Raw genomic sequence first — 14260 nt, 5'->3', positions numbered from 1 at the left:
CTGAGCAAATAAAAGCCCTGCCGGAGAATCGAACCCTGATTGCACTAAGTATATGCTTCATGAAGACAGCCCTCACGTAAGGCGTGGGCAATTTCATGCCTGACACTTTACATTCTAGTCTCAAATCGAGACTTTGCAGTCCGTGGGCTCCAGAGTCTCCTTGCATCCAGCAAAACTTTAGAGGGCAGTGGAGGGGATGTAGCTCAGTGGTAGAGTGCATGCTTCGCATGTATGAGGCCCCGGGTTCAATCCCCGGCATCTCCAGGAGTCGCTGTTCTGTATCTCGGCTTTTTCCAGAAGGCTAGCCTGCCACCTTGTGGAAAGTTGAGGTTTCTCAGGCAGTTGGGGGGTCAGAACCCCACTTAAATAGGTTGCATTGAAAAATATTGTTTGAAATAGGCATAGTTTCCACTTTTCAAGAAAATCTGAGAATTTTGCTTGCCAAAAGGAGGAAATAAATGCCCTCTCTGAGGATCGAACTCAGGACCTTCAGATTATGAGACTGACGCGCTGCCTACTGCGCTAAGAAGGCTGCACACAAGCATCTCTAAACAAGACTATAGACCAGGAAGATAATCCAGGTGCGAGGCTTAAGGATTTTCCTGACTGAGACTTTATGCTGCAGTGTCAAGTGGGTTGACTTGGCAGACACTTACATTCAGGGTTTCCATGCATACAGTAAAACTTGGCATACAAGGGGATGTAGCTCAGTGGTAGAGCGCATGCTTTGCATGTATGAGGCCCCGGGTTCAATCCCCGGCATCTCCAGACTTTTGCCATGCTTATCTTGGATTTTGGCAGAAAACTAGGCTGGCTGTCAGTATTAAGGAAGAGATATGCCATGCAACTGGGATACGAACCCCACTTAAACTGTGAGACGTGTGCCTTGGAAAACCCCATGAAATGGGGCAATCTCATTTTTGATGCTTATAGAACCAAAGAATCTTACTTGTTTAAGCCATCAAAGTGATGATTAATCTTGGCAATCTTAATACATTTAGGATAGAAATCTGTGGCAGCCATCTTGGTCATTGGTAAGGGTTCTTCCTCTAAACCAGAGACTCTCTACAGTAGCTTCAAGAAAAACTGAATATGTTGCCTTTACTCTACTGATTTTTCCATTCTCTTTCCTTTCAAAAATGAACCCAAAATGCATGTTCTTGAAGCTGGGTGCGTGGTAATGACTCCCATAACTTTCTGTCATTTTTCTCACGGTTAAAGGCTTCCATCCATTTGCCACCAATGCTTCCTAAGGTCTTTGTATCAAAGTTCCTTTCCTTTCTGTAAAATTCATCATTGCGGCGCCCCTGCTTTTCACCAAGCCAAGACGGAACATCCACTTTGGTGTGAAATCCTCCTTTGAGGTGATAAGACGTAACTCACAGTGTGCTCTCAGAAGTGGTAGCTTTGAGAGGGAGCCGCGATTAATATTGATGATTTTCATCTGTCTGCTCCTGGTCCCCACCCCCCACAACCTTTCTTGAGCGAGAGGTAATTTCAGTGCTATGAGCTTCTGCTACCCCTCCTTCGATAGCTCAGTTGGTAGAGCGGAGGACTGTAGCATTAATTCGGGCATCCTTAGGTCGCTGGTTCAAATCCGGCTCGAAGGATTTTGTGGTTTCATTTCCATGTCTTTTGCTGTTAATCAACAATACCTTCCGTTGATTATGAAAAAGTCCCCGAGCTTTGATAAATACTGGAAAAGAAGCGTACTCTATCTGCTTTCAAAGGGAATTGATGACATAGTCATCGCTAGGGGAGGCGTGAAGAACAGTAAAGGAAACCTGCTGATCAAAACTGCTACCAAAGCATTGCATTAGTACATGTATGCCCTTGGCAGACTTCCAATTGCATTGCACCACGGTAGCTGCTTGGCAGCCAATCACACTGTGACTTGCCTTCAATTTGAGTGTCCACCGATGGGCAAGAGGGCATAGCCAATGGAATCATCCCCCGAAAGGCTGAGCAAGCTGGAAAGTAGACCAACAGTTTACACATTTGGGGAAATCCTGAGAAGTTTTGCATTCCAAACTGAGCAAATAAAAGCCCTGCCGGAGAATCGAACCCTGATTGCACTAAGTATATGCTCCATGAAGACAGCCCTCACGTAAGGCGTGGGCAATTTCATGCCTGACACTTTACATTCTAGTCTCAAATCGAGACTTTGCAGTCCGTGGGCTCCAGAGTCTCCTTGCATCCAGCAAAACTTTAGAGGGCAGTGGAGGGGATGTAGCTCAGTGGTAGAGCGCATGCTTCGCATGTATGAGGCCCCGGGTTCAATCCCCGGCATCTCCAGACTTTTGCCATGCTTATCTTGGATTTTGGCAGAAAACTAGGCTGGCTGTCAGTATTAAGGAAGAGATATGCCATGCAACTGGGATACGAACCCCACTTAAACTGTGAGACGTGTGCCTTGGAAAACCCCATGAAATGGGGCAATCTCATTTTTGATGCTTATAGAACCAAAGAATCTTACTTGTTTAAGCCATCAAAGTGATGATTAATCTTGGCAATCTTAATACATTTAGGATAGAAATCTGTGGCAGCCATCTTGGTCATTGGTAAGGGTTCTTCCTCTAAACCAGAGACTCTCTACAGTAGCTTCAAGAAAAACTGAATATGTTGCCTTTACTCTACTGATTTTTCCATTCTCTTTCCTTTCAAAAATGAACCCAAAATGCATGTTCTTGAAGCTGGGTGCGTGGTAATGACTCCCATAACTTTCTGTCATTTTTCTCACGGTTAAAGGCTTCCATCCATTTGCCACCAATGCTTCCTAAGGTCTTTGTATCAAAGTTCCTTTCCTTTCTGTAAAATTCATCATTGCGGCGCCCCTGCTTTTCACCAAGCCAAGACGGAACATCCACTTTGGTGTGAAATCCTCCTTTGAGGTGATAAGACGTAACTCACAGTGTGCTCTCAGAAGTGGTAGCTTTGAGAGGGAGCCGCGATTAATATTGATGATTTTCATCTGTCTGCTCCTGGTCCCCACCCCCCACAACCTTTCTTGAGCGAGAGGTAATTTCAGTGCTATGAGCTTCTGCTACCCCTCCTTCGATAGCTCAGTTGGTAGAGCGGAGGACTGTAGCATTAATTCGGGCATCCTTAGGTCGCTGGTTCAAATCCGGCTCGAAGGATTTTGTGGTTTCATTTCCATGTCTTTTGCTGTTAATCAACAATACCTTCCGTTGATTATGAAAAAGTCCCCGAGCTTCGATAAATACTGGAAAAGAAGCGTACTCTATCTGCTTTCAAAGGGAATTGATGACATAGTCATCGCTAGGGGAGGCGTGAAGAACAGTAAAGGAAACCTGCTGATCAAAACTGCTACCAAAGCATTGCATTAGTACATGTATGCCCTTGGCAGACTTCCAATTGCATTGCACCACGGTAGCTGCTTGGCAGCCAATCACACTGTGACTTGCCTTCAATTTGAGTGTCCACCGATGGGCAAGAGGGCATAGCCAATGGAATCATCCCCCGAAAGGCTGAGCAAGCTGGAAAGTAGACCAACAGTTTACACATTTGGGGAAATCCTGAGAAGTTTTGCATTCCAAACTGAGCAAATAAAAGCCCTGCCGGAGAATCGAACCCTGATTGCACTAAGTATATGCTCCATGAAGACAGCCCTCACGTAAGGCGTGGGCAATTTCATGCCTGACACTTTACATTCTAGTCTCAAATCGAGACTTTGCAGTCCGTGGGCTCCAGAGTCTCCTTGCATCCAGCAAAACTTTAGAGGGCAGTGGAGGGGATGTAGCTCAGTGGTAGAGTGCATGCTTCGCATGTATGAGGCCCCGGGTTCAATCCCCGGCATCTCCAGGAGTCGCTGTTCTGTATCTCGGCTTTTTCCAGAAGGCTAGCCTGCCACCTTGTGGAAAGTTGAGGTTTCTCAGGCAGTTGGGGGGTCAGAACCCCACTTAAATAGGTTGCATTGAAAAATATTGTTTGAAATAGGCATAGTTTCCACTTTTCAAGAAAATCTGAGAATTTTGCTTGCCAAAAGGAGGAAATAAATGCCCTCTCTGAGGATCGAACTCAGGACCTTCAGATTATGAGACTGACGCGCTGCCTACTGCGCTAAGAAGGCTGCACACAAGCATCTCTAAACAAGACTATAGACCAGGAAGATAATCCAGGTGCGAGGCTTAAGGATTTTCCTGACTGAGACTTTATGCTGCAGTGTCAAGTGGGTTGACTTGGCAGACACTTACATTCAGGGTTTCCATGCATACAGTAAAACTTGGCATACAAGGGGATGTAGCTCAGTGGTAGAGCGCATGCTTCGCATGTATGAGGCCCCGGGTTCAATCCCCGGCATCTCCAGACTTTTGCCATGCTTATCTTGGATTTTGGCAGAAAACTAGGCTGGCTGTCAGTATTAAGGAAGAGATATGCCATGCAACTGGGATACGAACCCCACTTAAACTGTGAGACGTGTGCCTTGGAAAACCCCATGAAATGGGGCAATCTCATTTTTGATGCTTATAGAACCAAAGAATCTTACTTGTTTAAGCCATCAAAGTGATGATTAATCTTGGCAATCTTAATACATTTAGGATAGAAATCTGTGGCAGCCATCTTGGTCATTGGTAAGGGTTCTTCCTCTAAACCAGAGACTCTCTACAGTAGCTTCAAGAAAAACTGAATATGTTGCCTTTACTCTACTGATTTTTCCATTCTCTTTCCTTTCAAAAATGAACCCAAAATGCATGTTCTTGAAGCTGGGTGCGTGGTAATGACTCCCATAACTTTCTGTCATTTTTCTCACGGTTAAAGGCTTCCATCCATTTGCCACCAATGCTTCCTAAGGTCTTTGTATCAAAGTTCCTTTCCTTTCTGTAAAATTCATCATTGCGGCGCCCCTGCTTTTCACCAAGCCAAGACGGAACATCCACTTTGGTGTGAAATCCTCCTTTGAGGTGATAAGACGTAACTCACAGTGTGCTCTCAGAAGTGGTAGCTTTGAGAGGGAGCCGCGATTAATATTGATGATTTTCATCTGTCTGCTCCTGGTCCCCACCCCCCACAACCTTTCTTGAGCGAGAGGTAATTTCAGTGCTATGAGCTTCTGCTACCCCTCCTTCGATAGCTCAGTTGGTAGAGCGGAGGACTGTAGCATTAATTCGGGCATCCTTAGGTCGCTGGTTCAAATCCGGCTCGAAGGATTTTGTGGTTTCATTTCCATGTCTTTTGCTGTTAATCAACAATACCTTCCGTTGATTATGAAAAAGTCCCCGAGCTTCGATAAATACTGGAAAAGAAGCGTACTCTATCTGCTTTCAAAGGGAATTGATGACATAGTCATCGCTAGGGGAGGCGTGAAGAACAGTAATGGAAACCTGCTGATCAAAACTGCTACCAAAGCATTGCATTAGTACATGTATGCCCTTGGCAGACTTCCAATTGCATTGCACCACGGTAGCTGCTTGGCAGCCAATCACACTGTGACTTGCCTTCAATTTGAGTGTCCACCGATGGGCAAGAGGGCATAGCCAATGGAATCATCCCCCGAAAGGCTGAGCAAGCTGGAAAGTAGACCAACAGTTTACACATTTGGGGAAATCCTGAGAAGTTTTGCATTCCAAACTGAGCAAATAAAAGCCCTGCCGGAGAATCGAACCCTGATTGCACTAAGTATATGCTCCATGAAGACAGCCCTCACGTAAGGCGTGGGCAATTTCATGCCTGACACTTTACATTCTAGTCTCAAATCGAGACTTTGCAGTCCGTGGGCTCCAGAGTCTCCTTGCATCCAGCAAAACTTTAGAGGGCAGTAGAGGGGATGTAGCTCAGTGGTAGAGCGCATGCTTCGCTTGTATGAGGCCCCGGGTTCAATCCCCGGCATCTCCAGGAGTCGCTGTTCTGTATCTCGGCTTTTTCCAGAAGGCTAGCCTGCCACCTTGTGGAAAGTTGAGGTTTCTCAGGCAGTTGGGGGGTCAGAACCCCACTTAAATAGGTTGCATTGAAAAATATTGTTTGAAATAGGCATAGTTTCCACTTTTCAAGAAAATCTGAGAATTTTGCTTGCCAAAAGGAGGAAATAAATGCCCTCTCTGAGGATCGAACTCAGGACCTTCAGATTATGAGACTGACGCGCTGCCTACTGCGCTAAGAAGGCTGCACACAAGCATCTCTAAACAAGACTATAGACCAGGAAGATAATCCAGGTGCGAGGCTTAAGGATTTTCCTGACTGAGACTTTATGCTGCAGTGTCAAGTGGGTTGACTTGGCAGACACTTACATTCAGGGTTTCCATGCAGACAGTAAAACTTGGCATACAAGGGGATGTAGCTCAGTGGTAGAGCGCATGCTTTGCATGTATGAGGCCCCGGGTTCAATCCCCGGCATCTCCAGACTTTTGCCATGCTTATCTTGGATTTTGGCAGAAAACTAGGCTGGCTGTCAGTATTAAGGAAGAGATATGCCATGCAACTGGGATACGAACCCCACTTAAACTGTGAGACGTGTGCCTTGGAAAACCCCATGAAATGGGGCTATCTCATTTTTGATGCTTATAGAACCAAAGAATCTTACTTGTTTAAGCCATCAAAGTGATGATTAATCTTGGCAATCTTAATACATTTAGGATAGAAATCTGTGGCAGCCATCTTGGTCATTGGTAAGGGTTCTTCCTCTAAACCAGAGACTCTCTACAGTAGCTTCAAGAAAAACTGAATATGTTGCCTTTACTCTACTGATTTTTCCATTCTCTTTCCTTTCAAAAATGAACCCAAAATGCATGTTCTTGAAGCTGGGTGCGTGGTAATGACTCCCATAACTTTCTGTCATTTTTCTCACGGTTAAAGGCTTCCATCCATTTGCCACCAATGCTTCCTAAGGTCTTTGTATCAAAGTTCCTTTCCTTTCTGTAAAATTCATCATTGCGGCGCCCCTGCTTTTCACCAAGCCAAGACGGAACATCCACTTTGGTGTGAAATCCTCCTTTGAGGTGATAAGACGTAACTCACAGTGTGCTCTCAGAAGTGGTAGCTTTGAGAGGGAGCCGCGATTAATATTGATGATTTTCATCTGTCTGCTCCTGGTCCCCACCCCCCACAACCTTTCTTGAGCGAGAGGTAATTTCAGTGCTATGAGCTTCTGCTACCCCTCCTTCGATAGCTCAGTTGGTAGAGCGGAGGACTGTAGCATTAATTCGGGCATCCTTAGGTCGCTGGTTCAAATCCGGCTCGAAGGATTTTGTGGTTTCATTTCCATGTCTTTTGCTGTTAATCAACAATACCTTCCGTTGATTATGAAAAAGTCCCCGAGCTTCGATAAATACTGGAAAAGAAGCGTACTCTATCTGCTTTCAAAGGGAATTGATGACATAGTCATCGCTAGGGGAGGCGTGAAGAACAGTAAAGGAAACCTGCTGAACAAAACTGCTACCAAAGCATTGCATTAGTACATGTATGCCCTTGGCAGACTTCCAATTGCATTGCACCACGGTAGCTGCTTGGCAGCCAATCACACTGTGACTTGCCTTCAATTTGAGTGTCCACCGATGGGCAAGAGGGCATAGCCAATGGAATCATCCCCCGAAAGGCTGAGCAAGCTGGAAAGTAGACCAACAGTTTACACATTTGGGGAAATCCTGAGAAGTTTTGCATTCCAAACTGAGCAAATAAAAGCCCTGCCGGAGAATCGAACCCTGATTGCACTAAGTATATGCTCCATGAAGACAGCCCTCACGTAAGGCGTGGGCAATTTCATGCCTGACACTTTACATTCTAGTCTCAAATCGAGACTTTGCAGTCCGTGGGCTCCAGAGTCTCCTTGCATCCAGCAAAACTTTAGAGGGCAGTGGAGGGGATGTAGCTCAGTGGTAGAGCGCATGCTTCGCATGTATGAGGCCCCGGGTTCAATCCCCGGCATCTCCAGGAGTCGCTGTTCTGTATCTCGGCTTTTTCCAGAAGGCTAGCCTGCCACCTTGTGGAAAGTTGAGGTTTCTCAGGCAGTTGGGGGGTCAGAACCCCACTTAAATAGGTTGCATTGAAAAATATTGTTTGAAATAGGCATAGTTTCCACTTTTCAAGAAAATCTGAGAATTTTGCTTGCCAAAAGGAGGAAATAAATGCCCTCTCTGAGGATCGAACTCAGGACCTTCAGATTATGAGACTGACACGCTGCCTACTGCGCTAAGAAGGCTGCACACAAGCATCTCTAAACAAGACTATAGACCAGGAAGATAATCCAGGTGCGAGGCTTAAGGATTTTCCTGACTGAGACTTTATGCTGCAGTGTCAAGTGGGTTGACTTGGCAGACACTTACATTCAGGGTTTCCATGCATACAGTAAAACTTGGCATACAAGGGGATGTAGCTCAGTGGTAGAGCGCATGCTTTGCATGTATGAGGCCCCGGGTTCAATCCCCGGCATCTCCAGACTTTTGCCATGCTTATCTTGGATTTTGGCAGAAAACTAGGCTGGCTGTCAGTATTAAGGAAGAGATATGCCATGCAACTGGGATACGAACCCCACTTAAACTGTGAGACGTGTGCCTTGGAAAACCCCATGAAATGGGGCAATCTCATTTTTGATGCTTATAGAACCAAAGAATCTTACTTGTTTAAGCCATCAAAGTGATGATTAATCTTGGCAATCTTAATACATTTAGGATAGAAATCTGTGGCAGCCATCTTGGTCATTGGTAAGGGTTCTTCCTCTAAACCAGAGACTCTCTACAGTAGCTTCAAGAAAAACTGAATATGTTGCCTTTACTCTACTGATTTTTCCATTCTCTTTCCTTTCAAAAATGAACCCAAAATGCATGTTCTTGAAGCTGGGTGCGTGGTAATGACTCCCATAACTTTCTGTCATTTTTCTCACGGTTAAAGGCTTCCATCCATTTGCCACCAATGCTTCCTAAGGTCTTTGTATCAAAGTTCCTTTCCTTTCTGTAAAATTCATCATTGCGGCGCCCCTGCTTTTCACCAAGCCAAGACGGAACATCCACTTTGGTGTGAAATCCTCCTTTGAGGTGATAAGACGTAACTCACAGTGTGCTCTCAGAAGTGGTAGCTTTGAGAGGGAGCCGCGATTAATATTGATGATTTTCATCTGTCTGCTCCTGGTCCCCACCCCCCACAACCTTTCTTGAGCGAGAGGTAATTTCAGTGCTATGAGCTTCTGCTACCCCTCCTTCGATAGCTCAGTTGGTAGAGCGGAGGACTGTAGCATTAATTCGGGCATCCTTAGGTCGCTGGTTCAAATCCGGCTCGAAGGATTTTGTGGTTTCATTTCCATGTCTTTTGCTGTTAATCAACAATACCTTCCGTTGATTATGAAAAAGTCCCCGAGCTTTGATAAATACTGGAAAAGAAGCGTACTCTATCTGCTTTCAAAGGGAATTGATGACATAGTCATCGCTAGGGGAGGCGTGAAGAACAGTAAAGGAAACCTGCTGATCAAAACTGCTACCAAAGCATTGCATTAGTACATGTATGCCCTTGGCAGACTTCCAATTGCATTGCACCACGGTAGCTGCTTGGCAGCCAATCACACTGTGACTTGCCTTCAATTTGAGTGTCCACCGATGGGCAAGAGGGCATAGCCAATGGAATCATCCCCCGAAAGGCTGAGCAAGCTGGAAAGTAGACCAACAGTTTACACATTTGGGGAAATCCTGAGAAGTTTTGCATTCCAAACTGAGCAAATAAAAGCCCTGCCGGAGAATCGAACCCTGATTGCACTAAGTATATGCTCCATGAAGACAGCCCTCACGTAAGGCGTGGGCAATTTCATGCCTGACACTTTACATTCTAGTCTCAAATCGAGACTTTGCAGTCCGTGGGCTCCAGAGTCTCCTTGCATCCAGCAAAACTTTAGAGGGCAGTGGAGGGGATGTAGCTCAGTGGTAGAGCGCATGCTTCGCATGTATGAGGCCCCGGGTTCAATCCCCGGCATCTCCAGACTTTTGCCATGCTTATCTTGGATTTTGGCAGAAAACTAGGCTGGCTGTCAGTATTAAGGAAGAGATATGCCATGCAACTGGGATACGAACCCCACTTAAACTGTGAGACGTGTGCCTTGGAAAACCCCATGAAATGGGGCAATCTCATTTTTGATGCTTATAGAACCAAAGAATCTTACTTGTTTAAGCCATCAAAGTGATGATTAATCTTGGCAATCTTAATACATTTAGGATAGAAATCTGTGGCAGCCATCTTGGTCATTGGTAAGGGTTCTTCCTCTAAACCAGAGACTCTCTACAGTAGCTTCAAGAAAAACTGAATATGTTGCCTTTACTCTACTGATTTTTCCATTCTCTTTCCTTTCAAAAATGAACCCAAAATGCATGTTCTTGAAGCTGGGTGCGTGGTAATGACTCCCATAACTTTCTGTCATTTTTCTCATGGTTAAAGGCTTCCATCCATTTGCCACCAATGCTTCCTAAGGTCTTTGTATCAAAGTTCCTTTCCTTTCTGTAAAATTCATCATTGCGGCGCCCCTGCTTTTCACCAAGCCAAGACGGAACATCCACTTTGGTGTGAAATCCTCCTTTGAGGTGATAAGACGTAACTCACAGTGTGCTCTCAGAAGTGGTAGCTTTGAGAGGGAGCCGCGATTAATATTGATGATTTTCATCTGTCTGCTCCTGGTCCCCACCCCCCACAACCTTTCTTGAGCGAGAGGTAATTTCAGTGCTATGAGCTTCTGCTACCCCTCCTTCGATAGCTCAGTTGGTAGAGCGGAGGACTGTAGCATTAATTCGGGCATCCTTAGGTCGCTGGTTCAAATCCGGCTCGAAGGATTTTGTGGTTTCATTTCCATGTCTTTTGCTGTTAATCAACAATACCTTCCGTTGATTATGAAAAAGTCCCCGAGCTTCGATAAATACTGGAAAAGAAGCGTACTCTATCTGCTTTCAAAGGGAATTGATGACATAGTCATCGCTAGGGGAGGCGTGAAGAACAGTAATGGAAACCTGCTGATCAAAACTGCTACCAAAGCATTGCATTAGTACATGTATGCCCTTGGCAGACTTCCAATTGCATTGCACCACGGTAGCTGCTTGGCAGCCAATCACACTGTGACTTGCCTTCAATTTGAGTGTCCACCGATGGGCAAGAGGGCATAGCCAATGGAATCATCCCCCGAAAGGCTGAGCAAGCTGGAAAGTAGACCAACAGTTTACACATTTGGGGAAATCCTGAGAAGTTTTGCATTCCAAACTGAGCAAATAAAAGCCCTGCCGGAGAATCGAACCCTGATTGCACTAAGTATATGCTCCATGAAGACAGCCCTCACGTAAGGCGTGGGCAATTTCATGCCTGACACTTTACATTCTAGTCTCAAATCGAGACTTTGCAGTCCGTGGGCTCCAGAGTCTCCTTGCATCCAGCAAAACTTTAGAGGGCAGTAGAGGGGATGTAGCTCAGTGGTAGAGCGCATGCTTCGCTTGTATGAGGCCCCGGGTTCAATCCCCGGCATCTCCAGGAGTCGCTGTTCTGTATCTCGGCTTTTTCCAGAAGGCTAGCCTGCCACCTTGTGGAAAGTTGAGGTTTCTCAGGCAGTTGGGGGGTCAGAACCCCACTTAAATAGGTTGCATTGAAAAATATTGTTTGAAATAGGCATAGTTTCCACTTTTCAAGAAAATCTGAGAATTTTGCTTGCCAAAAGGAGGAAATAAATGCCCTCTCTGAGGATCGAACTCAGGACCTTCAGATTATGAGACTGACGCGCTGCCTACTGCGCTAAGAAGGCTGCACACAAGCATCTCTAAACAAGACTATAGACCAGGAAGATAATCCAGGTGCGAGGCTTAAGGATTTTCCTGACTGAGACTTTATGCTGCAGTGTCAAGTGGGTTGACTTGGCAGACACTTACATTCAGGGTTTCCATGCAGACAGTAAAACTTGGCATACAAGGGGATGTAGCTCAGTGGTAGAGCGCATGCTTTGCATGTATGAGGCCCCGGGTTCAATCCCCGGCATCTCCAGACTTTTGCCATGCTTATCTTGGATTTTGGCAGAAAACTAGGCTGGCTGTCAGTATTAAGGAAGAGATATGCCATGCAACTGGGATACGAACCCCACTTAAACTGTGAGACGTGTGCCTTGGAAAACCCCATGAAATGGGGCTATCTCATTTTTGATGCTTATAGAACCAAAGAATCTTACTTGTTTAAGCCATCAAAGTGATGATTAATCTTGGCAATCTTAATACATTTAGGATAGAAATCTGTGGCAGCCATCTTGGTCATTGGTAAGGGTTCTTCCTCTAAACCAGAGACTCTCTACAGTAGCTTCAAGAAAAACTGAATATGTTGCCTTTACTCTACTGATTTTTCCATTCTCTTTCCTTTCAAAAATGAACCCAAAATGCATGTTCTTGAAGCTGGGTGCGTGGTAATGACTCCCATAACTTTCTGTCATTTTTCTCACGGTTAAAGGCTTCCATCCATTTGCCACCAATGCTTCCTAAGGTCTTTGTATCAAAGTTCCTTTCCTTTCTGTAAAATTCATCATTGCGGCGCCCCTGCTTTTCACCAAGCCAAGACGGAACATCCACTTTGGTGTGAAATCCTCCTTTGAGGTGATAAGACGTAACTCACAGTGTGCTCTCAGAAGTGGTAGCTTTGAGAGGGAGCCGCGATTAATATTGATGATTTTCATCTGTCTGCTCCTGGTCCCCACCCCCCACAACCTTTCTTGAGCGAGAGGTAATTTCAGTGCTATGAGCTTCTGCTACCCCTCCTTCGATAGCTCAGTTGGTAGAGCGGAGGACTGTAGCATTAATTCGGGCATCCTTAGGTCGCTGGTTCAAATCCGGCTCGAAGGATTTTGTGGTTTCATTTCCATGTCTTTTGCTGTTAATCAACAATACCTTCCGTTGATTATGAAAAAGTCCCCGAGCTTCGATAAATACTGGAAAAGAAGCGTACTCTATCTGCTTTCAAAGGGAATTGATGACATAGTCATCGCTAGGGGAGGCGTGAAGAACAGTAAAGGAAACCTGCTGAACAAAACTGCTACCAAAGCATTGCATTAGTACATGTATGCCCTTGGCAGACTTCCAATTGCATTGCACCACGGTAGCTGCTTGGCAGCCAATCACACTGTGACTTGCCTTCAATTTGAGTGTCCACCGATGGGCAAGAGGGCATAGCCAATGGAATCATCCCCCGAAAGGCTGAGCAAGCTGGAAAGTAGACCAACAGTTTACACATTTGGGGAAATCCTGAGAAGTTTTGCATTCCAAACTGAGCAAATAAAAGCCCTGCCGGAGAATCGAACCCTGATTGCACTAAGTATATGCTCCATGAAGACAGCCCTCACGTAAGGCGTGGGCAATTTCATGCCTGACACTTTACATTCTAGTCTCAAATCGAGACTTTGCAGTCCGTGGGCTCCAGAGTCTCCTTGCATCCAGCAAAACTTTAGAGGGCAGTGGAGGGGATGTAGCTCAGTGGTAGAGCGCATGCTTCGCATGTATGAGGCCCCGGGTTCAATCCCCGGCATCTCCAGGAGTCGCTGTTCTGTATCTCGGCTTTTTCCAGAAGGCTAGCCTGCCACCTTGTGGAAAGTTGAGGTTTCTCAGGCAGTTGGGGGGTCAGAACCCCACTTAAATAGGTTGCATTGAAAAATATTGTTTGAAATAGGCATAGTTTCCACTTTTCAAGAAAATCTGAGAATTTTGCTTGCCAAAAGGAGGAAATAAATGCCCTCTCTGAGGATCGAACTCAGGACCTTCAGATTATGAGACTGACACGCTGCCTACTGCGCTAAGAAGGCTGCACACAAGCATCTCTAAACAAGACTATAGACCAGGAAGATAATCCAGGTGCGAGGCTTAAGGATTTTCCTGACTGAGACTTTATGCTGCAGTGTCAAGTGGGTTGACTTGGCAGACACTTACATTCAGGGTTTCCATGCATACAGTAAAACTTGGCATACAAGGGGATGTAGCTCAGTGGTAGAGCGCATGCTTTGCATGTATGAGGCCCCGGGTTCAATCCCCGGCATCTCCAGACTTTTGCCATGCTTATCTTGGATTTTGGCAGAAAACTAGGCTGGCTGTCAGTATTAAGGAAGAGATATGCCATGCAACTGGGATACGAACCCCACTTAAACTGTGAGACGTGTGCCTTGGAAAACCCCATGAAATGGGGCAATCTCATTTTTGATGCTTATAGAACCAAAGAATCTTACTTGTTTAAGCCATCAAAGTGATGATTAATCTTGGCAATCTTAATACATTTAGGATAGAAATCTGTGGCAGCCATCTTGGTCATTGGTAAGGGTTCTTCCTCT

At 45.5% G+C, this 14260-nt stretch overlaps 27 non-coding genes across 27 annotated transcripts; 21 read left to right on the top strand and 6 right to left on the bottom strand.

Moving 5' to 3' along the window:
- The first annotated feature begins 192 nt into the window (after positions 1-192).
- On the top strand, positions 193-264 carry TRNAA-CGC (transfer RNA alanine (anticodon CGC)). Its single transcript has one exon. It is a non-coding gene; the product is annotated as a tRNA-Ala (tRNA).
- Positions 265-459: 195 nt separating this feature from the next.
- TRNAM-CAU (transfer RNA methionine (anticodon CAU)) lies at positions 460-532 on the bottom strand. The gene has a single exon. It is a non-coding gene; the product is annotated as a tRNA-Met (tRNA).
- Positions 533-696: 164 nt separating this feature from the next.
- On the top strand, positions 697-768 carry TRNAA-UGC (transfer RNA alanine (anticodon UGC)). The gene has a single exon. It is a non-coding gene; the product is annotated as a tRNA-Ala (tRNA).
- A 756-nt stretch (positions 769-1524) lies between these two features.
- On the top strand, positions 1525-1610 carry TRNAY-GUA (transfer RNA tyrosine (anticodon GUA)). Its single transcript is given in 2 exon segments — positions 1525-1561; positions 1575-1610. It is a non-coding gene; the product is annotated as a tRNA-Tyr (tRNA).
- Positions 1611-2223: 613 nt separating this feature from the next.
- TRNAA-CGC (transfer RNA alanine (anticodon CGC)) lies at positions 2224-2295 on the top strand. Its single transcript has one exon. It is a non-coding gene; the product is annotated as a tRNA-Ala (tRNA).
- A 756-nt stretch (positions 2296-3051) lies between these two features.
- TRNAY-GUA (transfer RNA tyrosine (anticodon GUA)) lies at positions 3052-3137 on the top strand. The gene is given in 2 exon segments: positions 3052-3088; positions 3102-3137. It is a non-coding gene; the product is annotated as a tRNA-Tyr (tRNA).
- A 613-nt stretch (positions 3138-3750) lies between these two features.
- Positions 3751-3822, top strand: TRNAA-CGC (transfer RNA alanine (anticodon CGC)). The gene has a single exon. It is a non-coding gene; the product is annotated as a tRNA-Ala (tRNA).
- Positions 3823-4017: 195 nt separating this feature from the next.
- TRNAM-CAU (transfer RNA methionine (anticodon CAU)) lies at positions 4018-4090 on the bottom strand. Its single transcript has one exon. It is a non-coding gene; the product is annotated as a tRNA-Met (tRNA).
- A 164-nt stretch (positions 4091-4254) lies between these two features.
- On the top strand, positions 4255-4326 carry TRNAA-CGC (transfer RNA alanine (anticodon CGC)). The gene has a single exon. It is a non-coding gene; the product is annotated as a tRNA-Ala (tRNA).
- A 756-nt stretch (positions 4327-5082) lies between these two features.
- TRNAY-GUA (transfer RNA tyrosine (anticodon GUA)) lies at positions 5083-5168 on the top strand. The gene is given in 2 exon segments: positions 5083-5119; positions 5133-5168. It is a non-coding gene; the product is annotated as a tRNA-Tyr (tRNA).
- A 613-nt stretch (positions 5169-5781) lies between these two features.
- On the top strand, positions 5782-5853 carry TRNAA-CGC (transfer RNA alanine (anticodon CGC)). Its single transcript has one exon. It is a non-coding gene; the product is annotated as a tRNA-Ala (tRNA).
- Positions 5854-6048: 195 nt separating this feature from the next.
- On the bottom strand, positions 6049-6121 carry TRNAM-CAU (transfer RNA methionine (anticodon CAU)). Its single transcript has one exon. It is a non-coding gene; the product is annotated as a tRNA-Met (tRNA).
- A 164-nt stretch (positions 6122-6285) lies between these two features.
- On the top strand, positions 6286-6357 carry TRNAA-UGC (transfer RNA alanine (anticodon UGC)). The gene has a single exon. It is a non-coding gene; the product is annotated as a tRNA-Ala (tRNA).
- Positions 6358-7113: 756 nt separating this feature from the next.
- Positions 7114-7199, top strand: TRNAY-GUA (transfer RNA tyrosine (anticodon GUA)). The gene is given in 2 exon segments: positions 7114-7150; positions 7164-7199. It is a non-coding gene; the product is annotated as a tRNA-Tyr (tRNA).
- A 613-nt stretch (positions 7200-7812) lies between these two features.
- Positions 7813-7884, top strand: TRNAA-CGC (transfer RNA alanine (anticodon CGC)). The gene has a single exon. It is a non-coding gene; the product is annotated as a tRNA-Ala (tRNA).
- A 195-nt stretch (positions 7885-8079) lies between these two features.
- Positions 8080-8152, bottom strand: TRNAM-CAU (transfer RNA methionine (anticodon CAU)). Its single transcript has one exon. It is a non-coding gene; the product is annotated as a tRNA-Met (tRNA).
- A 164-nt stretch (positions 8153-8316) lies between these two features.
- Positions 8317-8388, top strand: TRNAA-UGC (transfer RNA alanine (anticodon UGC)). The gene has a single exon. It is a non-coding gene; the product is annotated as a tRNA-Ala (tRNA).
- A 756-nt stretch (positions 8389-9144) lies between these two features.
- Positions 9145-9230, top strand: TRNAY-GUA (transfer RNA tyrosine (anticodon GUA)). The gene is given in 2 exon segments: positions 9145-9181; positions 9195-9230. It is a non-coding gene; the product is annotated as a tRNA-Tyr (tRNA).
- A 613-nt stretch (positions 9231-9843) lies between these two features.
- On the top strand, positions 9844-9915 carry TRNAA-CGC (transfer RNA alanine (anticodon CGC)). Its single transcript has one exon. It is a non-coding gene; the product is annotated as a tRNA-Ala (tRNA).
- A 756-nt stretch (positions 9916-10671) lies between these two features.
- On the top strand, positions 10672-10757 carry TRNAY-GUA (transfer RNA tyrosine (anticodon GUA)). The gene is given in 2 exon segments: positions 10672-10708; positions 10722-10757. It is a non-coding gene; the product is annotated as a tRNA-Tyr (tRNA).
- Positions 10758-11370: 613 nt separating this feature from the next.
- On the top strand, positions 11371-11442 carry TRNAA-CGC (transfer RNA alanine (anticodon CGC)). The gene has a single exon. It is a non-coding gene; the product is annotated as a tRNA-Ala (tRNA).
- Positions 11443-11637: 195 nt separating this feature from the next.
- On the bottom strand, positions 11638-11710 carry TRNAM-CAU (transfer RNA methionine (anticodon CAU)). Its single transcript has one exon. It is a non-coding gene; the product is annotated as a tRNA-Met (tRNA).
- Positions 11711-11874: 164 nt separating this feature from the next.
- TRNAA-UGC (transfer RNA alanine (anticodon UGC)) lies at positions 11875-11946 on the top strand. Its single transcript has one exon. It is a non-coding gene; the product is annotated as a tRNA-Ala (tRNA).
- Positions 11947-12702: 756 nt separating this feature from the next.
- Positions 12703-12788, top strand: TRNAY-GUA (transfer RNA tyrosine (anticodon GUA)). The gene is given in 2 exon segments: positions 12703-12739; positions 12753-12788. It is a non-coding gene; the product is annotated as a tRNA-Tyr (tRNA).
- A 613-nt stretch (positions 12789-13401) lies between these two features.
- Positions 13402-13473, top strand: TRNAA-CGC (transfer RNA alanine (anticodon CGC)). Its single transcript has one exon. It is a non-coding gene; the product is annotated as a tRNA-Ala (tRNA).
- Positions 13474-13668: 195 nt separating this feature from the next.
- On the bottom strand, positions 13669-13741 carry TRNAM-CAU (transfer RNA methionine (anticodon CAU)). Its single transcript has one exon. It is a non-coding gene; the product is annotated as a tRNA-Met (tRNA).
- Positions 13742-13905: 164 nt separating this feature from the next.
- TRNAA-UGC (transfer RNA alanine (anticodon UGC)) lies at positions 13906-13977 on the top strand. The gene has a single exon. It is a non-coding gene; the product is annotated as a tRNA-Ala (tRNA).
- Positions 13978-14260: the final 283 nt, after the last annotated feature.

This window comes from Lissotriton helveticus, chromosome 1_2 (assembly GCF_964261635.1).
Source record: "Lissotriton helveticus chromosome 1_2, aLisHel1.1, whole genome shotgun sequence".
NCBI lineage: Eukaryota > Metazoa > Chordata > Amphibia > Caudata > Salamandridae > Lissotriton > Lissotriton helveticus.
The sequence above is the reverse complement of the archived record's forward strand: the minus strand, read 5'-3'. Positions and strand labels throughout refer to the sequence as shown.